At 43.1% G+C, this 20,799-nt stretch overlaps 1 long non-coding RNA gene across 1 annotated transcript in view; it reads right to left on the bottom strand.

Moving 5' to 3' along the window:
* LOC138249119 (uncharacterized) overlaps window positions 1-20,799 on the bottom strand; it is a 138,460-nt gene that overhangs the window by 90,259 nt on the left and 27,402 nt on the right. Inside the window, exon 2 of the long non-coding RNA XR_011194728.1 lies at window positions 20,217-20,263. This is a non-coding gene — a long non-coding RNA (uncharacterized lncRNA). The remainder of the gene's footprint in view (window positions 1-20,216; window positions 20,264-20,799) is intronic.

Raw genomic sequence — 20,799 nt, 5'->3', positions numbered from 1 at the left:
TTTTTGGAACATGTTGATCAGTTTCAAAGTGGGACAGAAAATAGGCCTAGGCACGAAAACAAAAGTGGTCCCCTTTAGGGAATTAGATAACTAAAAAAGTGACCCATATTTGCAAATTGAAGCTGTATTGAATTTGCAAAGACACACTGTGTAAGTGTTTTGCAAAGTATGGAAGACTGCATGGATTTGGGCTTGCTGCAGGGAATGTTTTGTTTTGTTATCAGGGAAATCAACAGTAACAACTGGCCGACCAGACCATAAAATAGGCCCACAAATAGTCTAAGAAACAGCCTACACTCTGACATGTTGACACTGCCTGATTGCCTTATAGGCCACGCCGACCCTGTGTTCACCTAAGAGTGTGACTAGAATGTTCCCTCCCATTCAGAGATAGCTATAGATCAGAATATTTTTTAGTAAAAATATTACCTGGCAGAAATATTCATTACTAAATGTTGTTTACAAAAATATTGCTCCACAGAGCGTACATTGTCACTTATTAACTTCAATGGTGTATTTGTTTTGTAAATTGTATTTAGGACTAATTCACAAAGGTAAATTTACATGTTCATGTACGTTTACTCTCTTTCACTATTCACAAAACTGTAATTTAATAGTACATTTACAAATGCTGAGACTGTCAGAGAGGAGAATTCCGCTCATAAAAAGATAGGACTGTCCTATCTTTTTATGTACGCAGTGCTCAGTGACAAATGTGGAGTCTCCACCCTTGTAAACTTACTATTAAACTGCAGTTTTGTGAATACTGAAAAAGAGTAAAGTTACACAAATTGTAAGTTTACCTTTGTGAATCAGGTCCGATATTACTGTCAGACAATAAATTGGTTATGATATGATGGTATCACACATCTTAGCTATCTAACATCCACTTGTTCAATTAGTCTGCTTGCCTGCTGGTTGCCTGTGCAAGATCATTTTTATCACTGCCATTCAGAGTCACGTTCTAAAACCCAGTAGTTCATGCTCTACTAAGCTCTCAAACTGATCCTCTTTACATATGGCGGAGAAGATGCCATCTTTCAGCCTGCCTTGTTATTCGTTTCCACATGATTACCAACTCTGTTGGTCATCACGTACAGCATGCACAGTTGTAAGACCACGCTTGCCTGTACCATGCATTCCTTTACAATGTGCACTTTACCACAAATGCGTTTACCACGCATTTACATTCAGTAACATTAAAGAAACCTTTACCACATTTCTCTTTACAATATATTTTTTTGTGATAAAAATTATTTTCTAAAACTTTAATGTTTCAGGAAATGCAGAGTAACACAAATGATAAGATATCATCAACAGTGTCATCATTATTTAAAATGTGCCTCTACCAAGATGGCAGAACCCTGTGCCTGAGAAGGTCCCAATAACAAAGTTTAATTTCAAAGTGCACTCAAATTACAGGTCCAGTCACATATTGTTTTTTTTAATTGCAAGGAAACAAACACATATTTTATTTTAAATGAATGTTTTAGCTCTACATTACTATAAAAAGGGGCAAACACCTTTCTGTGATAAGTGGAACACTGACATATGAGGTGACCATATGCACATGACTGAATAGGAGACACTACTCCAGTGACAGCATTTACACACTGACACAAATCTGGAATCATAATTATTACTAATGTATTTGTATTAACATTAGGATAGATTTACTCATCAGAAATTAATTTTAGTATTTTTTTTTATTTAATTCATGTTTAAAGTGCTTCAGACAAATTGTGGGGAGGGAGTGTAGATCTCCATGGAGAATATTCAATTCCCTTCAAAACCTCAAAGATAATCAGATTTTTGTGGGAGTAAGTTCTAAAAAAAGACTCATGTATGAATAATGTTTTAATCTTTATCTGTATTGTTATTCATGTAGAGGTTTTCTGTGTGAATACTAAAAGGGGGCAGATTTACTATTCTAACTCCAGTGAAGGACAACTCGGAAAAGATGCTGGACACTGAAAGGGACATAATTACTATACAAACTCCAAGGAGGGTCTACTCCGGGAAGCTGCTAAACACTGAAATGTGCAGATTTACTGGGAGGAAATAGCTTTGTGCCGGTTTTCCCCAACTTTTTGCCCCACTTTTGACTATTAGGTACTGGTGTAAGGACTCTGAGAGTGCACTGAAGCCTGCTAACTCAGTGCCAGTTCTCTAACTCTTAACAGTGTGTGTTTTATTGGCTTATACCTAATTGGCATAAGTTACTTTATAAATAAAGTCCCTAGTAGATGATATCAGGGGTGCCCAGGTAAGATAAAGTGCCCCTTGTGGAATGCAGCATGCATTGTTCCCCCACAACAGTGACAAAGTAAAAGCATGTCTCCTAGCCTGCCTCTGAAGACTGGTAGAGCAGCTATATGCTGCAAACTCCACTTTGCCATTTAAACTGAGTCCAGCTTGCCCTTTTTTATATATATATATATATCTATATATATATATAGATATATATATATATAGATATATATATATATAACTCACCCGTACTGTAGGCCTATTGAGTCCTAAGGCAAGGTGCTGTATACTGAAAACTAAGAGATGTGGTTTTTACTATGAGAAGGCTGGTAGCCCCATTTGTAAGGACAGGGTTACACACTGACAACTCAGCTGGGCTAACTTCTGAATGGGACTACTAAACTTGGGCCCAGATGTATACTTTTTGACGCAAAGCTGCGCTACCGCAGGTTTGAGTCAAAAAGTTTACCGCCGGCTACTGCCATTCCTAGACACCAGCCAGGCGTCAAATTTAAGGAATGACTCTAGCCGGCGCTAAGGCCTTGTCAGCTTAAAAAAACCGGACAGGGGAGGCGTAGGAAAGACTGGGAGCTGTGCATCAAAGAATGGCGCTAGTCAGGTTAGCGTCAAAGATATTGACTCTAACCTGACTAGCGCCATTTTCTGACGCACAACCCCCATAGACATGACTCCTGTCTTAGCAAAGACAGGAGTCATGCCCCCCTGCCCAATGGCCATGCCCAGGGGACTTCTGTTCCCTGGGCATGGCCATTGGGCACAGTGCCATGTAGAGGGTCCAAGTTAGGCCCCCCCATGGCACTTAAAAAAAGAAATAGAAAAACTTACCTGGACCTTCCTTGGATGGGTCCCCACATCCTTGGGTGTCCTCCAGGGGTGGGTGGGGGTGTCAGAAGCTGTCCCTGGGTGCAGGGAAGGGCACCAGTGGACTGCTTCCATGGTCTCCGACCATGGAAATGAGCCCACAGGTCCCTTAACGCCTGCCCTGACCCAGGTATTAAATAATGGTGCTAAACAGCCTTAGTGCCATTATTTATGGCCCTCCTCCTCCTGTGTGTCATTTTTGAGCGGGAGGATAAATAAGGCGCAAATGCCTTAGTAATTTTTTGCCCGGCAACGCCTACCTTCCATCTCATTGACGCAAGGTAGGTTTCCACGGTAACAAAATTATGTAAGCTCCTATATTTTGATGCTAGATGGGTCTAGCGTCAAAATATAAATAGGGAGTTAAGTTTGCCCCAGATTTGCATAAAAAAATGACGCAAATCCAGTGCAAACTGAGTATAAATATGCCCCTTGGTATTTTAAAGTATCAAAAGACTTGTTGCATCAAACCTGACTTAATGCCCCCATCGAATTTAATGTAACTTTGGAGAAAAAGGCAACCTTAGAAAGCTGCCACTCTGCTGCCCAAAGTTTTCCAGTGGCCAGCTACAGTCGCTGGTCGCAAGACAACCTTCTGCTCTCCTAGGGAAACGTATAAAGAAGACCCAGGAAAGGACAATATAGAGGTCTGCCTTTGGAAGAGGTGTTATCCCTCCCCAGCAGTAAGCCACTCAGGATGTGATCCCTTCAGGTGAGCATCAAAGGGTAAGCCGCAGTTGAAGGGCAAATGGTGGACACACACAAGAGGAGCTGCTCTTTTGTTCTGATAGAGAGGTTGGTGTTGAGGATGGAGAGGGGAAAACAGTTGCCAGACCATTTTTTCCATGGGCGAGTATCCCTCAGGTAGCCACACCTCTGGTATGGGCTACCAAGCTCCACACACCAAGAGAGGGGGTTATGCCATCTTGGGAATGGGCAGAATGTCTTACTCTGGTATAGCTAGGTGCCACACTTTAGAGGAACTTTTTATCAGGCGGGAGTGCACCTGGTAGCCCATTGGCTAGTAGTCACTGCATGCCCAAAGGAGAAGTCGTGGGCATAAAAGTGGCACCCTTAGCACCCAGACCTTAGATCACATCTGTACTGGAGAGAGTAATGAAGGGCTATGCTGTAATTCCCTGGACCTGGCAAAGAGAAGCTGCACCAACGTCTGGACTGCACTTCCTGCTACTGCACTAACAAAGAGAGGACTATGTCTGTGGCGCCCTTCTCGAGGAAAAGTCATTCCCAAGACCAGACAGAAAAGATAAAGTCAGTTGACTGACTTCCTGTTACAGCTCCAGGGCCACAAAAGCTGAAGAATCCACCTTGGCAATTGCTTGTTCACTGCTAACCGCTGAAGCACAGCATGGGAGACTGAACCTCAAAGCTCAAAAGTTACACCTGAGTCTCCTGGCCCTGGGAGAGTCGTCAAAGTGAGGTTTGGTTGCACAAGATGGACAATAGGTGCAGTTAAAGGGAAACACTGGTTTAGATGTGACCGAAGACCAGTAGAACAGTGCCAACTGGTTTTTGGCTGGACATCCCCTGGACTTTGAGGAACATGGACCTTTGTGGACAAAGTTGCCCCACCAGGTTCGTGGACCAAGAGCTGTCTCTACGAAGACCCCGTCAACCGGATAAGCATGCACAGCGTCCTTCAGCAAACATCATCAACATTCCAAACAGAGCAAGAATCTCTTCAAAATTCCAAAGTTACATACTGAAGGTAAGAATCTTTACATTTCCAAGTCAATAAATCAATAACCAAAGCTTTAATTCCTACCAGGAGCTTAACTTCCGCTACTCAGATTCTCCTAAAAGAAATCAACCCATCAACTGAAGTTTGATTTTTATTTTAAACTTCTTTTAATAAGAATTCAACATTCTCTTCCCTTAACCAGGATCACACAGAAGGAGAAAATATTTCCAAGCTACATTTTCAACAATCACCAACAACTCAAAAAGGGAAACTATCTCTTGAAAACCTCAAAGTGATAATCACAACTACTTTCTCAATTTGTATACATTAAAGCAATAATAAATGTTTTGTTCCCAACCAAAAGTAAATTAACATCAATAGTTTTCTTTTTACCACAGACCATACCGCATTAAAATTTGTGTTTTTTAATAGCGGGTTTAAAAAATATATATTTTCTTTCCCTCATCAGGTACAACAAGAAAGGAATACATTTTTTTTAATTATTTTTTATAACTGTACTTAACCTGTTCTTCTGTTCCTTTTTTCAGAACTTGAAATTATGGAAACCCCCTAAAGTCCAATATGTCATGTTAAAAAAGAGGAAACCGTTTTCTGAAATATGGTGGGTAAATTGATTATAAGGAGGGATTAAGTGAGCCCAGGAGTCTTTGGAGGTGTGGTGATTATTTCTCAACCTGTTTCAAAGGACCTTTGAACATACCCACTCTGCCCCTGCAACCGAGTTAGTGATTAGATACATTTTACAGCATAAAGAATCACTTGAGGCCACCTCCAGTGAATCCTGTGGCTCAGTATTGAAGCAGATAAGTCAGAACATCTCCATGCACATAGCTAGTAGCATGCCCACAATCCCAAATTTAAAGAGAATCGAATAAAGGTAGAAACAGGTGAGTAACCCCATCTTAAAACTCCTAAAACTTATTATGACATTAAAATCCCCCCTCATTGAACTGAATCTTATTGCCATAAACGTTTCCTTCTTTGCAAAAATAAACACCCTCAAAAATGTATATTTTTCTTTAACTCTTCATAACACAGTATCTCTGGAAACAGTGAAATTTGGCTGATGGATGGTACTTGTAAGCCCACCCCACATCAATTCACCCACATTTACACAGTGCATGCTTCCATAAATAACATAACTACTCCGTTAATTTATGCCTTACTTCCTGACATGCAATCCTCAACATATACTGAATTTTGAAATGTGATATAATCCAAAATAATTAATAAGAGTTTTGGAAAAATCATAATTGGTATTGAAATTCAAATGATTCCCACTATAAACATAATGTATGCTATTACACAAATTCAAGTGTGTTTTTTCACTTTCGCAAGGTACAGGGAAGAAAAATCCAGAAAACATAATTTGTTGAGGATTATTTGCCAATTAGTAAAATACAATTTGAATTATAAAAACTATCTTCCTTGTCTTGTCTACAACTTAAAATTGTGGATGACTTCTACACATCAATTATACAGTCAGATTTGTTTACTAAATGAAGAAAAATTGGCCCCATTTCTACATTATTTGGAGGAGACATGGATTGGTCATCTAAACAGCCTGGGTCAAAGATGAAAACCACAATTTCCAAATGAGTGGTGGAACTGCTTCTCAACCTTTTTATAGGAAAATGCAAAAACCAACAATGTCATAGAGAGTTTGCATAATTCTTTTGAAAGCTCCATTTGCAAAGTCTCATCAAATTTTGAAAAAAGGAGCAAAGTTTCCATGAAATAAGGCGGGCGCAATCCTTAACAGGTAGTCTAGAGCCTTGAGTTTTCAAAACAAACTAAAGAAATATCCGAAAGATTATTGAAAAATAAATAATTAGTTGCTCCAGTTCCCTCAAGTCATTCTTGTAAGCATAAAAGCTAGATTTAGTCCACTTGATAATTACTCTGGATATACTTTCTGGATTATGAAGTAAGCCTGATCACCCAGGAGCACAAAACATTGATTTATCAAAGGTCAAACATTTGATTCATTGTGCCCTATTCAATTTCAAATTAGCCCTTATAATATCGTTATTTAGGCATGTCCCTCTCAATACCCAAATGGATAACCATCTTAACAAGGTATGAAGGGCAAGGACATCAGAAATGTATCCCAATTCAAGTTCCTCTTGCTCTATATATGCTGGGGTAGATGGGGGAAGGGACAAGGGTCACCTAAAAATAATCCTCCACAGTTTGTAAAGTGACTAGATCATCAAACCCCCAAATATAACCCCCATAGCCGCATAAGGAAGACATTTGGCTTGATAAATTTTAATCATAGTGGACAGTGGCTTACTACCCAGCTTAAAAGAAAAATCACATACTGCAGAGATGGACCTATTCATTTAATTTTTTTTGATAGACAAAGCTTTAGACCAAGATTCTTTTATGATCGAAGTACACCCTCAAGTAGGGAAATTCAAAAACTCTCCTAACTTCATGACCAGCAATTGAATGTTAACAGGATTTTGTGGTTTTTGTACCTGCAACCATAATATGAGACTTCACTGGATTTATTGATAAATTCAAAACTCTCATAAATTCTTCAATGGTGTACAAGAAATATTTTAAAGCAACCAATGCCTGTGCTAATAGTGAAGTAGAGTGAAGAAGCGCCTGAACGGGCCTAACACCCCCTATGGGCAGATCTTCAGCATCCTGAAGTAAGGCCTGTTCTAACTTATTAATGTATAATGTGAATAAAAATGAGGCTAAAATACACTTGTCTCACCCCTTTTTTTACCCCTATACTCACCGTAAATTGGCCACTGGGTTTGTATCTAATGGTGGTTGACATTTCCTTATATAAATTTCTCAGAAAGAAGACAATATCTACATGCACCCCAACTGATATCAGCAAGTACTAATTTTTGCTCTGTTGACTTGATCAAACAAGGATGTAAGATCTATAAAGGCCATATGTAAAGCCCACTGTTTAGCAACTACACATTTGTTATAAACAAGATACAAATTCAAACATTGGTCAAAGGTGCTTTTTTCAGGCCTAAAACCATACCGCAGGTCAGAGATGACCCATTGTTTTCTGCCCAGGAAGAAAGTCTAGTCAAGAGCATCTGCAAAACCTCTTTCACCACTGACTGTGAACAAGAACTAGGCAGGCCCTTTCTTGCTGATGCATTAAGGGCATGTGTTAGTTATGGGGCCCACAAGTTAGGTTCTATTAGATATAAGTCGACGGGCACCCCATCTGGGCTAGATGCCTTGTTCTTTGGTAATGCAGGCAGGGCCTCAAGCACCTCCTCTAAGCCAAACACAATGTTTGAGACACCTTTAAAAGTACCTGTTCTGATTCAGGACTAAGGAATTGGCCTGAATTATGAACGCCTTCAAAATGATTTACCAAACGTTTGGTCCAGGATATGGGGGCATGCAGTCTTTCCATCATCCTGTGCAAATACAGGACAATTCACAATTTCCCAAAAATGGCACTCGGTGAGTGGAAGAAAGCCAGCAAAAGTTAGTCCCGAGCTTCAGAGCCTTTTTCCTATCCCTTATAGCACTTATATACAGTTGATGACAAGAAGCAACCAGTCTGCTGTGCCTAGGGTAAGCTCTTAAAGACTTCTCTAAGTCTTTGTGAGCCCAGGAGCAACTACTATCGAACCATCTGGGATGACAAGGAGGCAGGCGTGAGTCTTTCACCATTGAAGCACAACTCACTGTATGGCAGATTAAACCAAAGGCGGCTAAGATATCAGAATCATGCAACCCTATCTGGAGGCATGCATCAAAATCCATAGCACGAGAAACAATCAAGAGAGCCTCTGGGATTATCCAGGACCACTTCAACCTGTGCCCTTGAGTGACTGGGAGTGTGAACTTGTTGACCAAGTAAGAAATAATTGGTCCTGTGTCTCTTCCCTCAGATGTAAACCTAGCCTATCTTAATGGAAGGGTAACAGGATTTTGATTGATGAATACTTGCCTTAACTCTGCAAAATCCTCCATAAGTGAAACAAGGGGGTGAATAAACAAAAAAAATGATTGTTGTAGATGCAGCTCTTCCAATAAAAGTGGGCCTATGTACTGAAGGTAATTTTCAGGGCTCTCACTAAATGTAAAATGCAAATTAAATTCATTCAGCAGTGTGCTGAGAAACTCTGCTTCCATAGAATGTTCCATGCGAGAAATACTTAACAGCTCTCCATCATCCTCAGAATAATACTGGCAGGCCTCACTTCACAGAGATGCATGTTAAAGTTGCCTGCTAGAATCACAGGGGTGAACAAGGAGAAGTGATCTCAACAGTGTTCTAAAAAAGTATGTAAGGCCATCAAATGATCAGAACAATTAAATTGTGAAGGGGAATTATAAAGATGAAAAACCGGTAATCTATTTGATTTTGTAAACTGTAAAAGAACAGCTAAAATGTGTGGTGAGCCAGTATTCGACAAATGCAATTCACACCCAAGTATTAATGAAACAACCAGGATAAATCTCCCTATAGCACAACCAGCTGTAGCAGTCATGGCAGGTAAAAAGAAAAAAACTATAACAATTCAGATAAAAGGTCCTATTAGCAGCCCATGTTTCTTTCATACAGATAATATTATATTTTCCATTAAGGCTAAGCCAAAAGGCATCCTGTTCTTGGAATTTAGACTGACAATGCTCCCATGAAGAATATCCAGAACAAACCTGAGTCCCCCTTAGAATTAGTCAAGGAAGTATAAGCTACACATGAAAGACTCAAAGGGGTAGACAGTCAGTAAGTCCTTACAATCCATCAAGTTTAACTGCTCAAAATGATTAAATGTGGGAATGTTACTAACTGGAAAATACTCTGACTTTGAAGAGATTAACTGGGATGGATATAAATTTGGTGGATAAAAGAAACATAATGGGCAAACTTGTTTGAGTGAGTGAGCAATATGGGTGCCAAGAAGGCACATCAGCAAGTTTCCAGCTATCTTGGCTCAATCAAAATGGACCACCAAGCAATCCCCATCAAAAACCTTCTACCCTCTACTTATCCAATCAACTCGTCTCACCATCTTAACGTGATTAAACAGAGGTAAATTACCCAACGAACGCCCATTACACTAGTGGATAGCATTATTAAATAACTGCTGAGTGGATTTGTGCACTCCCTCCTTCAATTGAGGAACATTAACCAAAATTACCTTAAATGGCATGCTCTCAGGGGGCAACAATAGTCTAGAGGGCCGCAAATAAAGCCTAATACTACCATTGTTTGGGCAGGGCAGCTCCTTAGGGGTGAGCTTATTGAGTACCTCAGAGAGAACAGGCTGAAAGGCTGAACAATGACAAAGTAGAATTGTAGTTATAGGAGGCTAATAGCCCATGGGCCGCCATGAGAGCTCTGAGTCCTCAGCCCTAACATTTTGATCACTTATAGCCCTAAAATCAGAGCTACCCAGTTCATTATTCTTCACTGAACCAAGTATGTGACCAGTAGTAGCATCAGTGGCATAACACTTATTCTTTGAAGTCAAAAACATATTCCCAGAAGAGTTGATAGAATCCCTTATGCCTCTGAGAGTATCATCTATGTTGGAAAGCCTTTAATAAATAGTGCTTCAAAATGTTCTTCAATAGGAACTCTACTTTGGCAAAATTGTCTTTCATCAAGGTGTTAATTAGGAAGGGCATTATAGTAGGCAGATCCCCCACTACTTATTGAATACTTAGGGCCTGATTTAGATTTCAGCAGATGGGTTGCTTTGTCACAAAATGACTAATATCCTGTTCACTTACATATAAATCCCATTATTTCCTATGAGATTTATATTTTGGTGTACAGGATATCCGTCACGGTTGTGGTGGAGTAACCCATCCACCGAAATCTAAACCAGGCCATTACTCTCTATAATAGTACAGCCATTACTCATCTCTCAACCTGTCTTGATGGTTGATTTACTAATGCCAATGCCCCTTTTAGTCATCGTCAGTTTTTTCTTCCTTTTTCCAGCGGGTGGAACAGAGTACACAACTGAAACTGGTCCTATTTACTTAGAGGGAAATGCACCACTTCAGCCACATAGAATTGGATCCTTTTTTCCAAATTTAACAGAAGCTTACCAGGGTCAATATTTGAGGGTACAGCAGAAGAACTGCCTGTGGAAGGAGAAAATTTACTGGGGGCCATAATCGGGCAATTGCTGCCTAAAGCAAGTTCCTCCTCAACAGAAATAATTGAATGAGTTAGTGCCCAAACCACAGAAGTGAGAAAAGATCTAGGCCCTCATTATGACCCCGGCCAACCCGCCACATCCCCACTTATACCGCCAGGGTGGTTGGACAGCCGGGCCGGAGATCAGCATCTCCAACCCGGCGGTCCACTGATGACCACAGGTGGTATCATGATTCGGCTTTCCGCGGCGGTACCACCGCCACAAATATCCTGACGGAAAAGCTACCGGTGACATGAAATTTCTTTCCTGTTGACGGCAGACAACTCCCACAACCCCCGTGCAATTTCAATACCCCCCTTCCATACCAGCATCCCCCTCCCCCCACCCCCCATTCCAGAACAGCACCCCCCTCGCACCCCCCACCCTCCCTTCCAGAACAGCTCCCTCCTCCTCTCAGCCCCCCGCATACACGCACACTTATACCCACATGCACCCCGAATGAATGAATACATTCATTCACCAACACTTACACACATTCCCTCACATGCATACATACACGCATTCACACAAACATTCCAAGACGCACTCACTTCAACAATCATACACGCATTCACACACCCATACACACATGCATTCAAACATGCATTCAAACACCCATTTACACACGCATACACACATGCATACACACTTATATTCACACATGCAGATAACACCAACTCACACACACAACACCTCCCACCCTCCACCCCCCTCCCCTGTCGGACGATCGACTTCCCTTGTCCTGTGAGGAGGTTGCCCGGCAGGGAACAGGCGCTTCCACCACCGGCAGCGCCCCGCCATCAGGACACCACCAGCACCCCCACAAAAACCCTGGGGGAAAGGCTACCTGTGACAGGAAATTTCTTTCCTGTTGCCAGAAGACAACTCACGCAACCCCCCCTGCAATTTCAATATCCCCCACCCCACTTCCATACCTGCACCCCCCACCCTCCTCCCAGAACATAACCCCCTCCCCCATACCTCCATCCAGAACAGCACCCTCCTCCATCATGACACCACCAAGCCGTATTACAGGTCGTAATACAGCTGGCGGAGTACTTTTGGTGGGTGGGGCTAATAGCAGGCCCACCCCACTTCCATACCAGCACCCCCTCCCCCACCCTCCTTCCAGAACAGAACCCCCTCCCCATACCTCCATCCAGAACAGAACCCTCCTCCATCATGACACCGCCAGGCCGTATTACAGGTCCTAAGACAGCTGGCGAAGTACTTTTGGTGGGTGGGGCCGGTGGTGGAACTGCCCCTGTGCCTCTGACAGCCAGCACAACTACTAGAGGATTTCAACCCAAATTGTGGTGGAAATCCTTCAGTACTTGTAATATGGTGGTCGGAAGACCGCCAGCACTGGTGGGCTTCTGGCCCCGTGGCTTCAGCGGTCTTGACAAAAGACAGCCAAAGTCATAATGAGGGCCACAATGGTAGAGTTTTTACGCTTACTTGGGTTAATGTGATAAGCTGCCAAAAAGGTATTTTGCATTTTTCCCATCTTAGACTATGAAGGCGAAAAAGATGGGGTGCAACCCAACCTCATCTAGATGCAGATAGGCCTGCTCTTAGCCCGATCTTGGTTCAGGCACTTCCCTTGCCCTGGGGTACTGCAGTGCTTGTTAAACACCTCTCACTACTGAAATGGCATCCCTGCCTCTGTATGCCTACAGGATTATAGGGGACTAAGGGCCAGATGTAGCAAAAAGCAAAATTGCGACTTGCAATTTGCGAGTCCATCCGACTCGCAAATTGCAAGTCGCAATTTGCTATGCAGTACGGTGTCTCAGACACCGACTGCGACTCGCAATGGGGTCGCAATGACCCACCTCATGAATATTCATGAGGTGGGTCGCAAATTGCGGCCCCATTGCGAGTATAGGCACTCGCTAACATGGAGGCCTGCTGACGTCAGCAGACCTCCTTATTCGCGACCTGCTTTAAATAAAGCATTTTTTTTTTTTTAAAGTGTAGCCCGTTTTCCTGACAGGAAAACGAGCTGCACTGCAAAAAAAACGAAACCTTTTGTTTCTGTATTTTTTCAGGGCAGGGAGTGGTCCCTTGGACCACTCCCTGCCCTGAAAAAATATTTTGGGGTCCAGTCACAAACTAGAAGGGGTCCCATGGGGACCCCTTCCAATTTGCAAGTGGGTTACCATCCACTTGAAGTGGATGGTAACTGCGATGCCATTTGTGAACGCGTACGCGGTCGCAAATGGTATTGCATCCCACAGCGACTCGCAAATAGGAAGGGAACACCCCTTCCTATTTGCGAGTCGCAAATGCATATTGCGAGTCGGTAACGACTCGCAATATGCATTTCTGAATGCCAAACCCACGTTTGCGACTCGCAAACGGCGAATTTCGCCGTTTGCGACTCGCAAACGGGTTGCTACATCTAGCCCTAAGTCCCTGCCCCCGGAAGTCCACAGAGAGCATCCGTCAGTTAACAGGGAGCAATTAGCAGGCACAACCAGTGCCCAGTCCCCATACACAGTATATATTCAAAGCAGAGGTGATTGGGATAACTGCCCTCCCCCGTCCAACGCACCCTCATCCACCAGCATGCGCCAGGAGGAGGCAGCAAGAGTAATCTTGGGGCCGGGGGCAAAGTGTCAAATGAGTGGGCAGAAGAGAGGATGCCCCACTCTCATCCCGTTCAGCAATTTTCACAGTATGTGTGAAGGGTCCCCATTCACCATTCATCTCCTCTGCAGTCACCGTCAGCAAAACCCCCAGTGACCCCAATGCAGCATCTAGGTACAATGAAAGGACAGTTACCCCCGATCCCAGGCAGAGGCAGGCAACACCGCTTGCACCAGGTTAGGGGCACAAATTAAAGTCTCCCATTGACGACACCCACCATGAGTCAGAGGCACCATGCCAGATGCAGCCCTGGCCGCCAAAGCAGACCAAGGGGCCTGCAGTTTGCATCCTGAAGGCGTAGGCAGCCTTGTCAGTCTCCACAATATCCAGAACACCAGAGGCAGACGACGGCCCCACGAGGACGCAACATACGCTCTGTCCACATCTGTTCAACGATCCCAGCGGCTCCTTGCTCCTAAGAGAGAAGAGCTGGGTAGGCTGCTGCTTCTTGCCAAGAAGTCCCATAACCAAGAGCTCTCTTCACTCCCTCAGCTTGTACAGGCCCCAGAGGGTCTTAATACACTTCCGCAACCAAAACCCTTAAATCTCTTACATCCCGCTCCTGAAAAAATGTTTTGCATATTTTAAAAACAATATTGTTCTAATTTAAACATGTGTTAATTACTTGTAATTATTAATACTCAATCAAAGTGAATAATAACTGAGTATTAATACACTTCCCCACCTATAACCCCTATATCCCTTACATTCCCGCACCTGAAAAATAGTTTTTCATATTTTAAAAATATAATTGTTCTAATTTAAATATGTTAGAATTAGTTGTAACTAATAGCTAATTATTGACATTAATATCTGTGTATTAATAAACGTCCTATTTTTTGCATATTTTAAAAACATTATTGTTCTCATTTAAAGAAATTGTAATTATCTTTAATCGTTAATACTTGTTTATTGTGATTAATACCTGAGAATTAATACACATACCCACCTATAACATCTATAATCCCGCTCTTAAAAATGAATTTGCTTATTTTTTTCAAAAACCATGTGTTACAATTTAAATAGATATAAAATAATTATTAACATTAATACCTGAGTATTGATGCACTTCCCCACCCATAACCCCTTTATTCCTTAAATCCCACTCCCAACAAATGATTTTACATATTTGTAAACACATTAGTGAAATGAATTCAATAAAAATAGATTAATTTGAATAATTAATACTCAAATATTTTTATGTATATTTGAGCATTAATATTTCTAACACCTCACACCTATAGAAAATAGTTAAATATATCCTTACCCATACTTAGTCGTACTTGCCATTATGTGTGTTAAAGGCATGAATGGTAAAGCTATGCGTCATAAAGGTTTATACATGGGAAAGATTTGTAACAGCAAGTGGTAAAGACTGCATGGTAAAGGCTGTTTCCCGCATGCACCCTGACTCCAAAAAGATCTGACACTTCCCTCTGATGCAGCAAATATTTGGATTGCAACACTTTAGAAAAACTAAGAAAAGAAATAAAAAATAAAAAAGTAACAGAAGCTTAACATTACTGCGAACGATAATGTATTTGTGTATCTGTATGTGTCTTTGAGACTTCAAGTGACTGTCATAAGACATACGCCTGAACCGGATTTTCAACAAACTGAACCAGGAGATCCAGGTTTTGCCTGCAGTGAAAACCACTGACTGCAGATCATGCCTGGACATTATCCAGAATGTTGTTTAACTCTCATAGTTACAGTAAACTCCATATGATTCACACATGCACACACCAGGATGTCGCAATGTGTAAAATGGAGAGATTGAAAACTAATGGGAACTCTTCATAAACTATTGGGTCTTGTGATTAAAATTACTATTTTATGGGGCATAGCTTGGCTTCAGCCAAGATGGCTGAACACTGAGAGTGCTCCGCAGTGGTGGCCTCTAGAAACCCTGACATCTGACACAATCTTCGTGGTCTGAGGAAATTGGAGCCTTGCATAGTGCACCGGAGCAGGGGAGCTAGCTATCATGTAATCTGGGCCCGTTGATACCAGCAGTGAAGAAGCAGCCATACCGGACGGCCTGAATGAGAGGCTGGCTGCGAGGGGAGAGGAGTCGGTGGGCAGCACTGGCGGACATTTGTGCCCTCCCTCCGCTCTCATGCAACACTGTGAGCTGCTGCCAAAATGGGTGTTGGAAGATGAGAGGTGGAGCCACCTGCTGCAGCGGCTGCAGGGCAGTCTGTCCCAGTGTGGCGAACTGAGGCCCTCGCCTGGCGTTGACTGGAGCCCCGCAAATTCAGGGCCTTCTGGCAGTAGAGGGGGCCATGTCAATTGGGCCTCAGTGCTTATAGCAGTACAGAGCCCCCAGAAACTCAACATACAGGGCCTACTGTGAAGGGTGGTAGGCAAGCAGTGGCAGTGTTGCAGGCAGCGGTGTCTGCACTGACTGAGATCGGCAGCCTACGGATCTGGTGTATGTTGGCCTGTGAGTACTCCTGATACTGCTGTGGCAGTGGGGGACCTAACGGAAAGTGCAAGACTGAAAATCTGCCCCCCTTCTCATCTCCACTCTTTGTGACTGAGGGGGCACGGAGTAGTGAACTGCATTGTACTTGACTTGGACTGGCTGGCATGTTGTAGTCCTGGCTTGGCTAACAGTACAGATCCTCACTTGTAAAGTTCCTGAGTGCCAATCCACCCCACTAGACGGTCCAATATCCTGCCTTGCTCCTACAGGACTTGGGAGCTGCACTTGTCCCCTATTACTTGCGGTGCGTTGGGCCAGCTTTAGAAACTCCCATACAATAACGGAGTGGCGTGATCCTAGTTGCCACTACTTGGCTGTGTTCCTTCCCCAGCATGTGCCATACTATGGCGCATGCTGGGGAAGGAACACAGCCAACTAATAAGGACAACTATGTGATCCCGAAGGGGCTGGTGGAAAAAGAGGAATATGGCGCAGACTCTATATCAACGGGGGAGCCCTCCTTGAGGGCCATCATGGCAGCAATTCAAGACCTAAAGGTACACTTGAGCCTAAGATGGACATAAATGAGAAGGTGAGAACAGCGGAAACACACAATGCACATCTTCAATCTACTACTAAGAGGCTGGAGTCCCAAGTACAGTCTCTAACGCAGCACACTACGGCAATGGGGGCAAAACTTAAAGACCAGGAAGGCAGAGTGAGACGCAATAACATCAGGGTGGTGGGGGTCCAGGAGAGGGCTGAAGGCCGGCAGGTGGACCTATTTGTTGAGGATCTTATTATCAATCACCTCCGTCCTCAGAGGCTAAGTTCTTTTCATTTGAAAGGGCGAACTGGAAGCCCATTCCACCTCCTAATCTGGGTGCCCTCCGAGAATCATCATAGCCCTCATCTTCAATTACTGGGACACAGATGCAATACTTCAGACGCCACGTACCCAGGGTGACCTCAAGTATGAGAATACCATAATCCGCTTCTTCACAGATTTTACTCTACAAGTTCAGCATCAGCAGTGCAGCTTTGAAACTGTCAAAAAAGAACTTCGGGAGTGGGACCTCAGATATATGATACTCTACACCGCTAAGCTGCGTGTGATTGCTGAAGGCACAACACAGCATTTCCTTTCGCAGGAAGAAGCCTGGGAGTGGCTGGAAGGCTGGTGTACATCTGGACGACAGAGCAGTAGGGGTACCAGGGCGGAAAGTCATGGTGGTCACCCCGAAAAGGGTGCGGATGACGTAACACAGCCTGAAACTACAGATCATACTACAGAGGATAAACAATTCTAGGCTTTGTATGTGATTAACTGCCTGAGTGTGGGGTGGGGGAAAGGGACACCTCCTTCCTAACAGGGGAGACATACCTATGGAGAGCCAGGTGTCGACCCAGATAGCGGTGGGCTTACCTAGAGCTCACCCTCCACTGTGGCAGGTGAACTGCTTTGCCGTTATCAGTTTGCTGACACATGCAACGGGGGCATGCACTTAGATGCCTTGTCGTGAAGGGCGAGCAACTGCCTTTGGTGGCCCCACTGGAGGATACCTACTGGCAGATCTTCCTCATTTATAGTAAACTGATGTGTAACTCCCCGGACCCCTGATGTGTTTGAAGACGGCCTAGGAGGAGGGTGTGGGGGCGCTCAAACATAAGGATTGGGGCTAACCAATACAGAGTCCCACGGAGCCTGCCATACGATCTCACTTCAGGCTAGTCCAACTAAAGATTCTACAAAGAAGATACTTCTCTCTGACCCTGCTACATCACATGGGAAGGGCGATCACCCCACTGTGTCTCAGAGAATGGGAGCAACAGGGGACTTTCATTCACATACTGTGGGTGTTCCCAAAAATCCACAAATACTGGGAGGGAGTGGTGCATACTATGGCCCAGGTCCCAGGCCTGGAGGTCCCTTCAGAGGCAAAATAGATCCTATTAAACGTTACAGGTGAGTTGCAGTGGCCTAGGTACCAGAGGATCTGGTTGGTGTCAGTGGCGGCTGTGGCAAAGCACAACATAGCAAGGACATGGGGTTTATCTTACCCACTGAGACTGGACGATTGGGAAACACATCTTGACTGGTGCCAAAGGATGGAACTTGTAGTGTACCTCAGCAGGGAATGTCAACACAAGTGGGTAAAGGTTTGGGGAGGATGGAACAGCTAAGAGGATATGTGAATAGGGGGACAATTAAGAGTGTTCAAACATGTTATTGCTGTGCCATAGGGTTCTGTGGAGGAACTGCGTGTCAAGGGATGGACTGTGATATGTTTTGTGGGCTACAGAGATTGTTCAAAAGTTGTTACCTATGTGATAGGGTGAACCATATACTGTGCAATTTGCTGTTGTACAATTATTGCTTGGGCGACTTTCAATAAAAAAGGGTTCGAAAAAATACTATTTTAGCTGTCCACATAACCTCGTGGGCCCTTCTTCAATGACAGTACATTAACCTGAGACTCATAAACCCAATCCAAATTTAAGGTTGTTAATAAGATACAAGCAGTGGTGAAGAGAGGAAAATAAGGGTAGAACAACAGGAATGTAGCCCTGGGAGTAAACGGCATACATGAGAAATTTTGCCTGTGCTATTTATAAAAACGTGTTCACTTGCCTTTGTCTCCCTTTCTGTAGCGCAATCCATATATGATTGTGTATGTATGCGGATGTGGTAAGGTGGGGATAGAAAATAACCACCCAGGCTCTGTTTCTTCCTCTTTCTGAATATATACATGCCCAATTTTGTTCCTCCTCAACTGTACATAACGTATTGGCTCTGCAGCATGTGCTGCACATACGCATTTCAGATGACTACCAAATGTCTAGTCACATTGGCCATAGGGTTGAACTTTCAGCAAGTGTGCATAAATCAGCAGATTGGTTTTCTAGATACGCACAGACCACAGTTTCAGTTCATCCTTGGGTCAGAAGGTTAGTCCTGCAGTACGATGAAGGACTAAAGGTTTGTTCTAAAGTTCATGTCGAAGGATCAGGTTGCAGATTCACATGGGTATTTCTGCAGGTCAAGTAAAGGTCGGTTACTTGGTTCTGTTGGGTGTGCAATAAGGTAGCACTTGCATACATCAGGGATTTGGAACTGCGGATCATGTCCACAGAAATGGACTTTGGTTCTGCAGCCCCTTCACAGATCAGAGTGTTGCATCTTCAGTCTGTATTGCATATGTACAGGCTAGGTTGACCTATAGCACTTGCAAACACCTAATGCTCTTGGACAGGTGCGGCAGTGGATCTGATCTTTGGCGGGAGGGGCGTTCTGACTAGATTGTTGCTGAAAGGGAAGCCACTACTTTGCGAGGAGTGCTTTTGGTGAAGCTTTCTTACCATGTCAGCAGGGAACTGGTAATCCAGAAAGTGTGCATCTGTAGAGATGGCAGAAACAGGTTCTCCATCTTCTGAACAGTTTAGCAGCCCATCCACCTATGTATAAAGATGCCCAAGAGGGTTTAAAGTAAATGATATAGGTCGGTTGAGGGTTCTCCAGTAGGGAATATATCAGAAAAGATATGGTAGACAGTGTAATTTACAGCACATTGGTTCAGTAATGCTGGCTAAAACTAGATTGAAGGTAAGTTTAAATGTGTGAAGAGACTTGAGGATTTATCATAAAAATGCCTGGCAAATTGTGAATTTTAAATCACAGGTAGTCAGTAACATTGGTTAAAATGGGATGAGGTTTAAGATAGCTTAACAGAGTTTGGAATGTTCCCTCCCTATGAACTTTGAGAATGTGTGGAGAATTTTGAATTTGTACACACCCTGGTCAAGTGACATTCACCAAAACATGACAGGACAGATTGCCCTTTATCAATTGGTTTTTCAGACTATTCATGGCAAATATGGTATTTAGAAGCATTTGATGAAAATCATACATGCCTACAGGGACAGGAAAAAAAGGTTGGAGTTGTTTGATAACAAAACATCATTTGCAGTTGGTACCTTACTGAGTCATCTCCCACAGTAGCCCCTGTGATCAGTGCTGGTGAACACCAGGGCTTCTGTAGGTACTGTAGACTGGCCATTTGTAACAGCCCTTTAATTATCTTCAAAATCAATGTTAATATCCCACTGTGATTCATAATGTACATACCAGTATAAGCCCAAGTCTGCACGTTGCTCTCATTCATGTGCTGATCTCTGTGATAACACATAATTGTAATAATAGAGCATCAGTACATTTAGTTCAATAGATACAAATGTCTAAGTAATTTTAATTTTTGCCTGCACACTCCCCACACATCCTCAACAAACCACACCCACCCAGAGAATCATAGTCAAACATTAGATTAGAAAAAATAATCATTCCCTCTATCTCGCTTTCAAAATTGCAGGCAGCCCCTATGAGTTACTTCCCCGCATGACCACCCCAACTCAAAAATTAAAAAAAGACCAAAATGAAGCACTATATAACTGAGAAACTTTCCCAAAAGGAATAAATACTACAATGCAAGCTAGTAAACAGGTTGGTTCTACAAGTGATGTGTTGGACACCAAATACCCCAAGAAAGAAGAAAAACCATCACAGCCTGTGAGAGTGGGCCAGAAAAAGGCAAAAGATCAATCAGTTGCAGGAGAGGACCTCAGGTAGAAGCCTTATGCTCCTTCCATTTTTTGAGAATTCAAGTTGTTTCTGTTTCTGTATTGCAGAATTGCATATGTCCATCTCCTGTGAT

The sequence above is a fragment of the Pleurodeles waltl genome, chromosome 8 (genome assembly GCF_031143425.1).
Source record: "Pleurodeles waltl isolate 20211129_DDA chromosome 8, aPleWal1.hap1.20221129, whole genome shotgun sequence".
In the NCBI taxonomy this organism is placed as follows: domain Eukaryota; kingdom Metazoa; phylum Chordata; class Amphibia; order Caudata; family Salamandridae; genus Pleurodeles; species Pleurodeles waltl.
Note: the sequence above shows the minus strand (reverse complement) of the source record. Positions and strands in the feature narration are given on the sequence as shown.